The sequence below is a fragment of the Cervus canadensis genome, chromosome 25 (assembly GCF_019320065.1).
Source record: "Cervus canadensis isolate Bull #8, Minnesota chromosome 25, ASM1932006v1, whole genome shotgun sequence".
Classification (NCBI taxonomy): domain Eukaryota; kingdom Metazoa; phylum Chordata; class Mammalia; order Artiodactyla; family Cervidae; genus Cervus; species Cervus canadensis.
The window spans coordinates 8,908,131-8,921,223 of NC_057410.1; the positions used below are offsets into that span (position 1 = coordinate 8,908,131).

The 13,093-nt window shown below is 38.1% G+C and overlaps 1 long non-coding RNA gene and 1 pseudogene across 1 annotated transcript; both read left to right on the forward strand.

Annotated features, from left to right (window-relative positions):
• Positions 1 to 2,057: 2,057 nt before the first annotated feature.
• LOC122427580 lies at positions 2,058 to 11,678 on the forward strand. Its single transcript, XR_006265447.1, has 2 exons — positions 2,058 to 2,299; positions 11,151 to 11,678. It is a non-coding gene; the product is annotated as an uncharacterized LOC122427580 (long non-coding RNA).
• Positions 3,635 to 9,692, forward strand: LOC122427579 (annotated as a pseudogene).
• Positions 11,679 to 13,093: the final 1,415 nt, after the last annotated feature.

The window sequence follows — 13,093 nt, forward strand, 5'->3', positions numbered from 1 at the left end:
TGTGTCTTGGCTTTTAAAAAAAAACTTTTGAAGTGCTCTGTGTCTTTATTTTATTTTATTTTTTAACCAGTGAAAGTAGATCCCTTCATTTTTAATCTTTTTGGGTATTTGTAAATATACATATGCTATAAAAGTGGATGAAAATTAATTTTAACTTTCATCCATAAAGTTAATTTTCTTTATGAAAATGTCTTTGTTTAACTTTCAAGTGTTTGGCTCAAAGTGGGGCAAGAATATAGATCAGATAGCACTGCTTAGTTTAGCTAAACATTTTTTCATAGCAAGACTTGCTCAAAAAAGGAAGCCATTCTTTCACACATTCTGGCTCAAACGCCTTATCATAAATAAACAGTCTGTGGTCTTGCTACTTTGAGTAGCATTGGTTTAGATTTTTAGGTGGTTTAATCAAGTAAAAAGAAGACTTGACTTAGTTGGTAGAGTTTTATTGATTGCTAACAAATGTCAGGCACTATTACTTGTTAGGAGTGCAAAGATGAAAAAGACATGACACAGTCTTCAAGATGGTCATAATCCAGAGGAAGAACATAGACAGCTTACTTAAAAGGTAGTGTTGAAAATACAGTGAGAGCAGAAAGCAGAATAAATTCTGGGATTATAGAGAGGTACCTTATGCATCTTAGTAGATGGAGAAGATACCAGGACAGATGAAGTATTAATAACATTAGACAGTTTTGAATTAGTATAGATACAGTGATAAGTCTCTTTTCCCCTGAGCTCTCAGGGAAGTTTCTATTCTTGTGATGAGCTTATAAAAATTAATGTGTGGAACCTGAGTTACTACAAAATCCATTTTCATGCTCATTGGTCTGCAGATTCTTGAATATCCTGTGAATATTGAAGCCTCTTATTGAACTTTGTTATATTTTCTTTGTGTGCTATTCACTGTTTGGATGACAAGTTGTAATTTCCAAGTGAACAATGTCTTGAAGTATCATATGCCCAGAACATTTCCTTTAATTATATTGACCTTACAATTTTCATTCCTTGCTCCTGGTGACATTACATAGTACTATAGGTCACCTACGTGGCGGCTTCACCCTTTTTCCCTAGACTTATCAAGTCACTTCTTCAGATGACTCAACAAAGAATGCTAAATCAAGCAGAATTTTGGCAGCCACTCTTTTGGAAAGGATGTTCAAGAACAGGTATTTAATTGAAAATTAGAAACCATTAGTTGTGGTCTAAAGAAACTATCCATAATGCTCATTCTACTGGTCTAGTGAGCATGACTAGCTACTCCCTTTAAGTCTCACTGGAGAAACTATGACTAGGAATACATCCTGATGGTAGATTTCTATACCTAAGAAAGAATCTCTGCTTGGAGCAGCAGGATAGTCTCATTTTGTTGATTCTTAGACTTTAAAACCAGTAGAACCTGACTACTTTAGATTTACTGTTTCTCGCATGGGTGGACATTGGAGACCTGCACATGCTCCTTAAAGTTGGAAAGAAGGCCATCTAGGTATAGAAAGATCCATATAGTGAAAGCTATGGTTTTTCCAGTAGTCATGTATGGATGTGAGAGTTGGACCATAAAGAAGGCTGAGCACCAAAGAATTGATGCTTTTGAACTGTGCTGTTGGGAGAGACTCTTAAAAGTCCCTTGGTCTGCAAGAAGATCAAACCAGTCCATCCTAAAGGAAATCAGCCCTGAATATTCAACAACAATGCAGCAGCAGCAGCAGCTTTATTATACATCATTATACAACAGACAAATTCAAAATCTATTTGGCTCAGGAATTTTACTAAAAAGATAGCTGGCTCAGAGATAAGAAAGCAGCAACTGAAAGAGGCAAAAATTGTTCAATTTAAAATTATAGTTGATTTACGTCATTGTGTTTCAGGTGTACAGCAGAGTGATTCAGTTATACAAACCAGTCCATCCTAAAGGAAGTAATTCCTGAGTATTCAGTGGAAGGACTGATGCTGAAGCTGAAGCTCCCTGATGCAGAGAGTCACCTCACTGGAAAAGACCCTGATGCTGGGAAAGATCAAAGGCAGGAGGAGAAGGGGGCGACAGAGGATGAAATGGTTGGGTGGCAACACTGACTCAGTGGACATGAATTTGAGCAGACTCGGGGAGATGGTGAAGGACAGGGAAGCCTGGCGTGCTGCATTCCGTGTGGTCGCCGAGTCGGACACAGCTGAGCGACTGAACAAGGCATAGAGAACACATGAAAAAGACAGACTGAGCAGAAACAACCCAGTGGATGTATTAACTGCACAGTTTCTCACGGCTGAATCACTGAGTACAAGACAATATGTAGAGATGTGAAAGGTAGGTGCTGATCAGTTCATGGAACACGCAGGTTATTCTGAATTTGGATGAAGGTTGTGAAAGGGAGATCAGATGAGGATTTGTTGGACTGGAAAATGGAGAAAGGATTTGAAAAATACCCAAGAGAGAAAATGGGAAGGATTTAATTAATTGGTTATTGAGAGAGCAATTGATGTCCAATTTCCTAATATAGGAATTCTAATCCAATATTTGGAGAATAGGTGATAAGTGAGAAATTGGATGGGAAAGATGATTAATTGAATTTTTGGATATGTTGAGATTGGGATCCCTGTGGAATATCCAGGTGGATATCCCTAGTGGGTGATTAGATTTTCAATTCTGAGGTATTTTGAGAAAAATCTGAGCTGGAGATAGATACAGTTTGGGAGTTAAAACCACAGAGGTGAATTAGATGACCCAGAGAGAGAGAGTCCATATAAAGACAGAAATTTAGTTTAATCCTAATTCTGCCATATATAGCTATTTGGCCCTTCTGTGGCAATTTGGGTTGGGGTGAGATATTAAAATTCTGAAACAAAGTAAGAGGGTAGAATTTGAAAAGGTATTTGAATGGGGTGATGTTGAAAGAGAAATTTGGTATGACTTACATTTCTAGCTTAGGCAACTGGTTAGATGGTGTTGACATTCCCTAATTATGGATGGGGATGGGGGGAGGGGAGCCGGATGCTAGTCAGGATACTAGACAAGACTTCCCAGAATTGCAAGAGTTAAGCTAAATAGCCCTTCTGACTTTTCTTTTTCTAGTGTAGGACATTGTTGGAGGAAAGGTAATAGGGACAATCTATCACCCTTTTTTTGAGACTCTCTCCAAAAAACAGAACTGTTAACTTCCACAAGGTCCTAGCACTGTCTGTGATTGTCTAAGATTGATTGAAAATTTTCCTGATTGTAGAAAATGAGATGTTGACTATATCTGTAAACCTATGACTGTTGAAAGAAGGAATAAATACAAAAGTTGGTTTTTAAATAGGATTGTTTGTAAATGGTTTGCCACACACTCATGACCAGGATCTCGTTTGTTGCTATATATTATACCCTTATAAAGCCTTTGTAAGCTAGTCCAGTTTTATAGGCCTGGAAATCATTTTTTTCCCTTGGTTACTTTATTTCTCCTTAGATTTATTGAGTTAATTAAAAAATGTAACTTTAAAGTGCAGTTTTAGTTTAATAGTTCCAAGTGCTACAATACTTCCTGTTACTTAAAAAAAATTAATGTGGATATTTTGAGATTTCAGTAACTTCATTTACTACTGAGTAATAGCTAAAGCTCAAGTTGGCCTGTCCAGTGCTGTACAATACTTAATATAATGTCAGCCATGTATAATTTTAAAATTTCTGATGGCCACATTGTAGAAAGTAAAAAAACAGGTGAGATTACTCTTAATACATTTTATTTGACCATATATGTCCAGGATATTATGATCTCAATATGTAATAAAAGATTTTATTAATGATTTTTTACATGCTTTGACATCTAGAATATAGATGACGCTTACAGCTAGGGTGACCCTGTGTTGTATAACTTACAGTACTAAAACTTGTACAGATGGTCACCTTATTTATAGCTGATCTTTCAGATGCTACATTTTCACTGAAAATGTTTGATCTATATTTAGGTTTCATAAAATCTGCAGTTAGAAAAGTTTATTCACATACCCAGTTTCTTCCAAATAGACTTAAAAATGTTCCTGTAACTAAATCAGGTATCAGTTGTTAAATTCACATTAATCCAAATTAAAGACTTCAGTTCTCCAGTTGGCCCAGCCACGTTCTGAGTGCTGAGTAGCTATGTGTGGCCGGTGATGACCACGTTGCCAGTGCCAGTTTAGACAGCCTGTACGTTTCTAGCTAAACTGCGCTGCTTGCCCTTCCCCTTCACACTTAACTTTTGCTTGATTCTGACTTTACTGGCATTGTTGCTATTCTTTTTGCCTGAAACATGCTTCATTTCCGTCTTTTATATACCCAAATGTTGCTCCTCTTCCAGGAAGTGTTATTGATTGCCTTTGGGTTGGAACGAATTTCTATCCTGTGCATTCCTGAAGTATTTGGTTTCACTTGTCTTATGGTTTTGGCAGTTTCTGTGTTGTGTTCTAGTATTCATTAATCTGTTCTAGTTTGGCTTCTGTCCTTATTACCCCTCTGAAATCACTGTCTAGAGATCACCACAAACTTCCTTTTGCCAAATTCTAGAGTCATTTCTATGTCCTCACCTTCCTTGAACTCAGCACCATCTAACACAGCTGATCATTACCTCCCATTTTACTTAAAAATTTTTATTACGAAGTAATTCACACATACTAGAATATATATATGAAGGCTTCCCTGGTGGCTCAGACGGTAAAGAATCTGCTTTCCATGCAGGAGATGTGGGTTCGATTCCTGGGTTGGGAAGGTCCCCTGGAAAAGGAAATGGCTACCCACTCCAGCATTCTTGCCTGGGAAATCGTCATGGACAGAGGAGCCTGGCAGGCTACAGTCCATGGGGTCACAAAGAGTCGGACATGACCAAGCGACTTAACACTTTGACTTTCACTTAGGAAGTGTATATTTTACTTACATTTTGAAGTACAACATCATTTAAAAAATAGAACATTAACTTTGAAGTGCCTCAGTGTCTTTAATGCTTCTCTTTCGTTCTTGACTTCCCGATGACAGCTATCTGAATTTTGTATCAATAAATCTTTTATTTTTCATTATAATTTTACCACATGTTTGTGTGTCTCTATAAGTACAGTATTTCCTGCTTTTGGCTTTTCTGTGAATGGAATCAAATTATATGTATACTTTAGTGACTTTTTTTGCTCAGCTTTGTTTTTGAGATTCATCTGTATAGATGCATGTAGCTAAGACTCATCGTCATAGCTATATAATATTCTATTACGAAATGCATACCATGATTTATCCATTCACCTATGGACATTTAGATTATTTTTAGTTTTTTTATTATTATAAGCAAGGTAGTTATGAACATTTCTTCTTGGACATGTTTCCAGCTGCATGCATTCAAGTTTCCTAGGTCATTGAGACTCAAGAAATATGGTTCTTCAATTAGCAGTATAAACATTACCTGGGAACGTGTTAGTCCAAGCAGATTTGGGGCCCCACTCTAGACTTACTGAATCAGAAATTTTGAGTTGGGGCCTGGTTCTGTGTTTTAAGGGCTTCCCTTGTGGCTCAGCTGGTAAAGAATCTGCCTGCAATGAAGGAGACCTGGGTTTGATACCTGGGTTAGGAAAATCCCCTGGAGAAGGGAAAGGCCACCCACTTCAGTATTCTGGCCTGGAGAATTTGGGTCACAAAGAGTTGAACATGACTGAGTGAGTTTCACTCCCTCTGTTTTAATAAATCCTCCAGATGATGCTGGTGGCATACTCAAGTTTGAGAACCATTGACGTCAAGGTACCCTTTGTGAGATTAATTTGCACCTTCTGATTATGATTTTTGACTTCCATATTCTTTTTTAAATACTTTATAATACTTTTCCCCTCTTTTTTTCCGTGACACTTGAGTACTCCTGATGAGGAAATGATTTACAACTGATGAGGAAATGATTTACAACTAAGGGACTAGACTGAAAAATCACACAAGGAAAGCCTGTCAGGTGTATTCTACAGCAACGCGCTCAAGGCTCTGGCAAAGTCATAAACTGAAACAGTTTTCTTTGATGATAAAGTCAGCCTGCTCAAAGACAGTCTGTTCAGCCCAACCTTTTGCTAGCTGCCAACTAATAAGTTTATTAAAAAAACTGTATAAACAAGACTTACTGTTTCTAAACTCTCTGCAATTTGTTCCCTCCCTTTTCCCACCTCTTGCACATTTTTTTGCCTTTTTTGCTTTGATAAGTTTTTGATTGTCTACCTCATGTGACTAAATCTGCATACAAGTAACTAATTAAATATTTCTGAGTATCCTTTCACACACCACAATTCTGTTACTGTTTTTTTTCTCCTACTTAACTGGTTACTCTTTTTCAGTCTCCTCTGCCAGCTCCATCCCCTTTACTCAGTCTTTTAATATTGCAGTGCCCTGGGCTAGAGTCTAAGCTCCTGCTATTCTCTATCTAGATATTTGCTCTAGATAGTCCTGTTTTATGGTTTAGTTGCTATATGTGTCCAACTCTTGCAACCCCATGGTCTGTAGCCTGCCAGGCTCCTCTGTCCATGGGATTCTCCAGGCAGGAATATTGGAGTGGGTTGCCATTTCCTTCTCCAAGATAGTCCTACCTGGGTCTAATAAATGATGCAAATTTTTATCTCCAGCCTTGACTCCTCCCCTAGGTCTAGACTTTTTTCAGCTCAATACTTGATATTTTCATTTGGATGACTAGAGGTTTTTCACCTTTTACATACCAAAACAAAATGCTGATTTCCATGCCTAACTGCCTCCAAACTTACTCTTCTAGTCTCTCCTTTCTCCATAAATTACATACATCTTAAACTCAAGACCTAGGAGTTATCATTTATTTCCTCTTTTTCCCTCAATTACCACATTCAATTAGTTAGTCCTTTCAGCTCTTCCATATCTGTCTAATCTCCAGTCTATCCATTCTCTGTCCATTTCTGTCTTGCCTGGATGGCTATAAAAGCTTCCTAAGCTGGTTTCCTTGTTCCCTGCTCAGCGACAGTTAATGTGGCATGCAGGAATCAAAGTTGTCTTCAGAAACGTGTATCAGAACATGACATTCCCTAGAACAAAATCTTGCAATGATTCCCACTGCATTTCAAATAAAATCCATATATTTTATCATGGCCTTCAGGGCCCTCTATATACTGGACTATGCCCATCTCTTCAACTATTTCTCCTATCATGCCTCAACTTTCTCCACTCATTCTGGTTTCCTTTCTACTCCTCGGATACACAACTTACCTTCGGGCATTCATACTTGTTGTGTCTGGAATTCTGTTCCCCTGAGCCTAAATCTTTATGTTTGATGAAGTCCAGTTTACTATTTTGTTGTTGTTGTTGCTTGTGTTTTGCTGCCTAAGACTTTGTGTAACCCTAGATCATGATCATTTGTTTTCTTCTAAGAGTTTTATTATTTTTGCTGTCATGTTTAGGTCATTGATCCATTTTGAGCTACGTTTTATATACAATGAGAGGGTAGGGGTCCAGCTTTATTGTTACATATGTGAATATCTGTTTTGGATGTCCTGGCACCATTTGTTGAAAAGACTATTCTTTGCTCCTCTTGAATTATCTTGCCACTCTCGCTGAAAATTAGGTAACAGTAAAAGTGAGTGTTTAGAGCCCTGTAGTGCCAGGGAGGCACCAGCTGCCCCATGGGGAGGAGGCTGAGTCTGCAGTGTGAGGAAGTTCCCGGCCCCTCTGCGCCTGTTTCTAGCAGAGCCAGTGTGAGATGAAGAGACAATCCTTCCCAGCCACTGGGATAATCAAGAGTTTTGGCCGGACCTTCGAGCACACACCGAGATAGGAGCCAGATGAAAAGCACAGACTATGGTGCTGAAACGGATTAATAAGGAACTTAGTAATTTGGCCCGTGACCCTCTGCAGGTCCAGTTGGGGATGATATGTTTCTTAGGCAAGCCACAATTATGGGACCTAATGACAACCCATATCTAGATGGTGTATCCATTTTCCTTCAGACTGCCCCTTCAAAGCACCTAAGGTTGCATTTACAACAAGAATGTATCATCCAAATATTAACAGTAATGACAGCATTTGTCTTGATATTCTAAGATCACAGTGGTCTCCTGCTTTAACTATTTCTGAAGTTCTTTTATCCGTTTGTTCACTGCTATGTGATCCAAACCCAGATGACTCCCTAGTGCCAGAGATTGCATGGATCTATAAAACAGACGAGATAAGTACAACAGAATATCTCAGGAATGTACTCAGAGGTATGCTGTGTGATGCTACCTTAAAGTCAGACTAACCTGCATTATAACTGGAGTAAACTTTAAATTACTGTTCCTTTTTTGATTTTCTTATCTGGCTGCTCCCCTATCAGACCTCATCTTTTTTAATTTTATTTTTTATTTACCTCCCTCCATTCATTCACATGCTCATCTGAGAAGACTTAAGTTCTTCCAGCTTTGGACAATAACTGCTTTTAGAGACTGTAAAGTAGTTACAAGAGAAGAGTTGCCCAAGATGCAGAATTTTTTTAAAAATGGAGCATGTGTATTATGTGGCCAATGTCTTCACTCTAACTTGGTTATGAGACTAAAACCATTCCTGACTGCTCTTAAGTACTGAAGAATCATCTGAGACGGAGGGAGATGGATGCTGAGTTGTACATCAAAGGAAGCAGCATCCATTCTTGTTTGAGCCTTCCACTGTTAGAGATTTGAGGTTACATGATATACTTTCTGCTCATAACTGATGTGGCTAGAGAATTGGTATTGAATTTATAGTATCAGCAGAACAGAAAATGTGATGTATTTTATGCATGTTAATAAAGGAATGACCAGTTCTGGTTCTACAGAGAATGGAAATTGGAAGTCAAACACCCTTTGTATTCCAAAATAGGTTCTCAAAACATTTTGTAATTTTCATTTAAATTGTTAGGAGGCTTGGAGTTGCTAGTTAATCTATCTTCCAGTATACTGTTTAATATAGCAGAGAATAAATGATGCAAGTTGTCAATGGATGAGTGACCAACTAGCTCTGCTAGTAACTGATTTATTTTTCTTCAATAAAGTTGCATAAACCAATGAGTTAGCTGCCTGGATTAATCAGTATGGGAAACAACCTTTTGTAAGTGCAAAGCCATTTTTTGTATATACTTTTGGGATTTGCCTCATTGTTTGACGTCAAATGATGTAAAGTTCAAGACAGTGAATATTTTGCCATGTTCAGTTAAAAGTGTGCAGTCCGTTACAAGTTGATATATTGACTGACTTGATTTATACGGAATCAAGAAGCTATTGAGATTGTGTAGCTTTAGTATGCTGCACATGATCCTGGCAGCTGGGAGCTCATAGATGGACTTGGAACCCAGCAGTTTTGAAACATACATGTGGAGTTTAAGAAATTTATTTTCCAGGTGCAACCCCCATCTAACTAAATTTTTTCTTCACCTTGCACACTTGACAGCTGAAAAGATGATAACATGGAAGTGACAATGGGTCAAAATTTACAAAATAAAGTACTCTTTTGCTGTGGGAGTTGACATGAGGCTATGTTGAAGTGGCTACCTATGTGGGATATTGAGTTTTTTTAGTGGATTGAATATCCATTAAAATGGATTTGTTCAGCCATTTACATTAATGAGTATTTAAGTGCAACAGATACCACTTCAGGTGACTTAGTTCAGTTCATTTCAGTCACTCAGTCGTGTCCGACTCTTTCAACCCCGTGGACTACAGCACGACAGGCCTCCCTGTCTGTCACCAACTTCTGGAGTTTACTCAAACTCATGTCCATTGAGTCAGTGATGCCATCCAACCATCTCATCCTCTGTCGTCCCCTTCTCCCACCTTCAGTCTTTACCAGCATCAGGGTCTTTTCCAATGTCAGTTCTTCACATCAGGTGGCCAAAGTATTGGAGTTTCAGCTTCAGCATCAGTCCTTCCAATCAACACCCAGGACTGATTTCCTTTAGGATGGACTGGTTGGATCTCCTTGCTGTCCAAGGGAATCTCAGGAGTCTTCTCCAACATCACAGTTCAAAAGCATCAATTCTTTGGCACTCAGCTTTCTTTATAGTCCAGCTCTCACATCCATACATGACTACTGGAAAAACCATAGCTTTGACTAGACAGACCTTTGTTCTCAAAGTAATGTCTACTTATTAACTTGCTGTCTAGGTTGGTCATAACTTTCCTTCCAAGGAGCAAACGTCTTTTAATTTCATGGCTGCAATCACCATCTGCAGTGATTTTGGAGCCCAAAAAAGTAAAGTCTGTCACTGTTTCCACTGTTTCCCCATCTATTTGCCATGAAGTGATGGGACCAATGCCAGGATCTTAGTTTTCTGAATGTGGAGTTTTAAGCCAACATTTTCACTCTCTTTCACTTTCATCAAGAGGCTCTTTAGTTCTTCTTCGCTTTCTGCCATAAGTGTGGTGTCATCTGCATATCTGAGGTTATTGATATTTCTCCTGACAGTCTTGATTCCAGCTTGTGCTTCATCCAGTTCAGCATTTTTCATGATGTACTCTGCATATAAGTTAAATAATCAGGGTGATGATATACAGCCTTGACGTACTCCTTTCCCTATTTGGAACCAGTCTGTTGTTCCATGTCCAGTTCTAACTGTTGCTTCTTGACCTGCATACAGATTTCTCAAGAGGCAGGTCAGGTGGTCTGGTAGTCCCATCTCTAAGAATTATCCACAGTTTAATTCAACAAGTAATGTATGGGACATGTGAGGAAAACTTTTCTAAAACAGATCAAAGAAAATAAATGGAGACAATCATCTTTCCTTGACTGAATATAGCAAATAGGCTCCCTAATTCTTCCTAAAGTAGTGAAGAAGTTTAATGCAATTCCAGTAAAGGTTTCCATAGATTTATTGGGTTGGTGCAAAAGTAATTGTGGCTTTGCATTGTTGAACTTTGCTGTTCAACAGTGCCATTTAAGAATGTATTGGGATACATTCTTAAATGTGGTTATTTTTTTTTTTTTTTGTATTTTCAAAATTGTAATTAGGTATTACCAAATAAAGTAATATACAACTCTTAATTTAGAGTGCAAAATAAAAGCACCTCGTTATTTACAAGGTGCAAAAACAAGAAAATACAACATAAACTTATCCACATTTTTAAATAGTTGTCTGTGTGATGATACATCATTTTATTGCACATTTCTTGCTTCATGTTTTTTTGCTAATGACTTAATGCTGTCTATTCTATATTTATTTTAGACTAGGGAAATGATATCTAAAAGCAAAAGACAAAAAGCAAATTTGAGTGATTTTCTTATTCGAGTTCAAAATGTGTTATAAAGCACCGGAGACAACTCACAACATAAACAATGCATTTGGCCCGGGAACTGCTAACGAACATACAATGCAGTGTGGTTCAAGTTTAGCAAAGGAGACAAGAGCTTTGAAGATGAGGAGTACAGTGGCTGGCCATCGGTGGTTGACAATACCAATTGAGAGAGAGAAGTTAACAAAGAACTCAACATCGACTATTCTATGGTCATTCAGTACTTGATGCAAAGTGGAAAGGTGAAAAAGCTCAGTAAATGGGTGCTGTGTGAGCTGACCAAAAATTTTAAAAATTGTTGTTTTGAAGTGTTATCTACTCTTACTTTATGCAACAACAATGAACCATTTCTTGTTCGGATTGTGACATGCGACAGAAAGTGGATTTTATAACTGTTGCCAAACCACTCAGTGATTGGACCAAGAAGCTCCAAAACACTTCCCAAAGCCAAACTTGCACCATAAAAAGGTTATGGTCACTGTTTGGTGGTCTGCAGACTGTCTGATCCACTACAGCTTTCTGAATCCTGGAGAAACCATTACCTCTGAGAAGTATGCTCAGCAAATCAATGAGATACACCAAAACTGCAACACCTGCTGCCAGCATTGGTCAACAAAAAGGACCCAATTCTTCTCCACAACAGCACCCTACCACACATCACACAACCAGTGCTTCAAAAGTTGAACTAATTGGGCTACGAAGTTCTGTCTCATTCACCGTAGACCTGACCTCTCACCAACTACCATTTCTTTCATCTCAACAACTTTTTGGAGGGAAGATGCTTCCATAACCAGCTGCTGCTGCTGCTAAGTCGCATCAGTCATGTCCGACTCTGTGCGACCCCATAGACAGCAGCCCACCAGGCTCCACTATCCCTGGGATTCTCCAGGAAAGGACACTGGAATGGGTTGCCATTTCCTTCTCCAATGCATGAAAGTGAAAAGTGAAAGTGAAGTCGCTCAGTCATGTCCAACCCTTAGTGACCCCATGGACTGCAGCCTACCAGGCTCCTCCGTCCGTGGGATTTTCCAGGCAAGAGTACTGGAGTGGGGTGCCACTGCCTTCTCCATCCACAACCAGCAGGAGGCAGAAAATGCTTTCCAAGGGTTTGTTGAATCCCGAAGCACAGATTTTTATGCTACAGAAATAAACTTATTTCTCATTGGCAAAAATGTGTTGATTGTAATGCTTCCCATTTTGATTAGTAAAGATGTGCTTGAGTGTAGTTATAATGATTTAAAATTCAAGGTCCAAAACCACAGTTACTTTACTAGTAAATTAATGTCTTGGGATTTTAAATTAATTTATAGAAAATCAGCTGAAAGGAATAACAAAGATATTAAATTATTGAATTAAAATATGATTAATAAGGAGAGATTGGCATCAGATGTTAAAATTAAATCTGTGTTAACATTGTTTAATTAGTCAGACAACTAATGCTTTGAAGCAGATACTTAATCAGTGCATAACTGATACCAGAAGGTCACTTAAATCTATTTAAGGGGGACCAAGTTTTCATAAGTAGTTTCACTAGAACTTTTAACTTGAAATTTTTTGCTAAGACTACAAAAAAACCTTACTTCCTTATAACATAGCTAACTTGTAAAATATTTTAACTCTTAGAAATGTTTTTTTTTACAAAATCATCTGATACATGGAATGATAATCTTCATTTCATCTTCAATGAATCATCTTACAAAACATCCCAGACTTCATCCATTTTTGTAAGAATATCTCCTAGTCAAATCTTGTATCTTTGACCTTTTGTTCTTTTCAACTTTAATAGCTAGTTGGACTGATTGACACAGTCTATGGCTCTGCTCATGGCTTGAATAGTTTTCCATCATCTTTATCAATTTCATGAAATGCTACATAT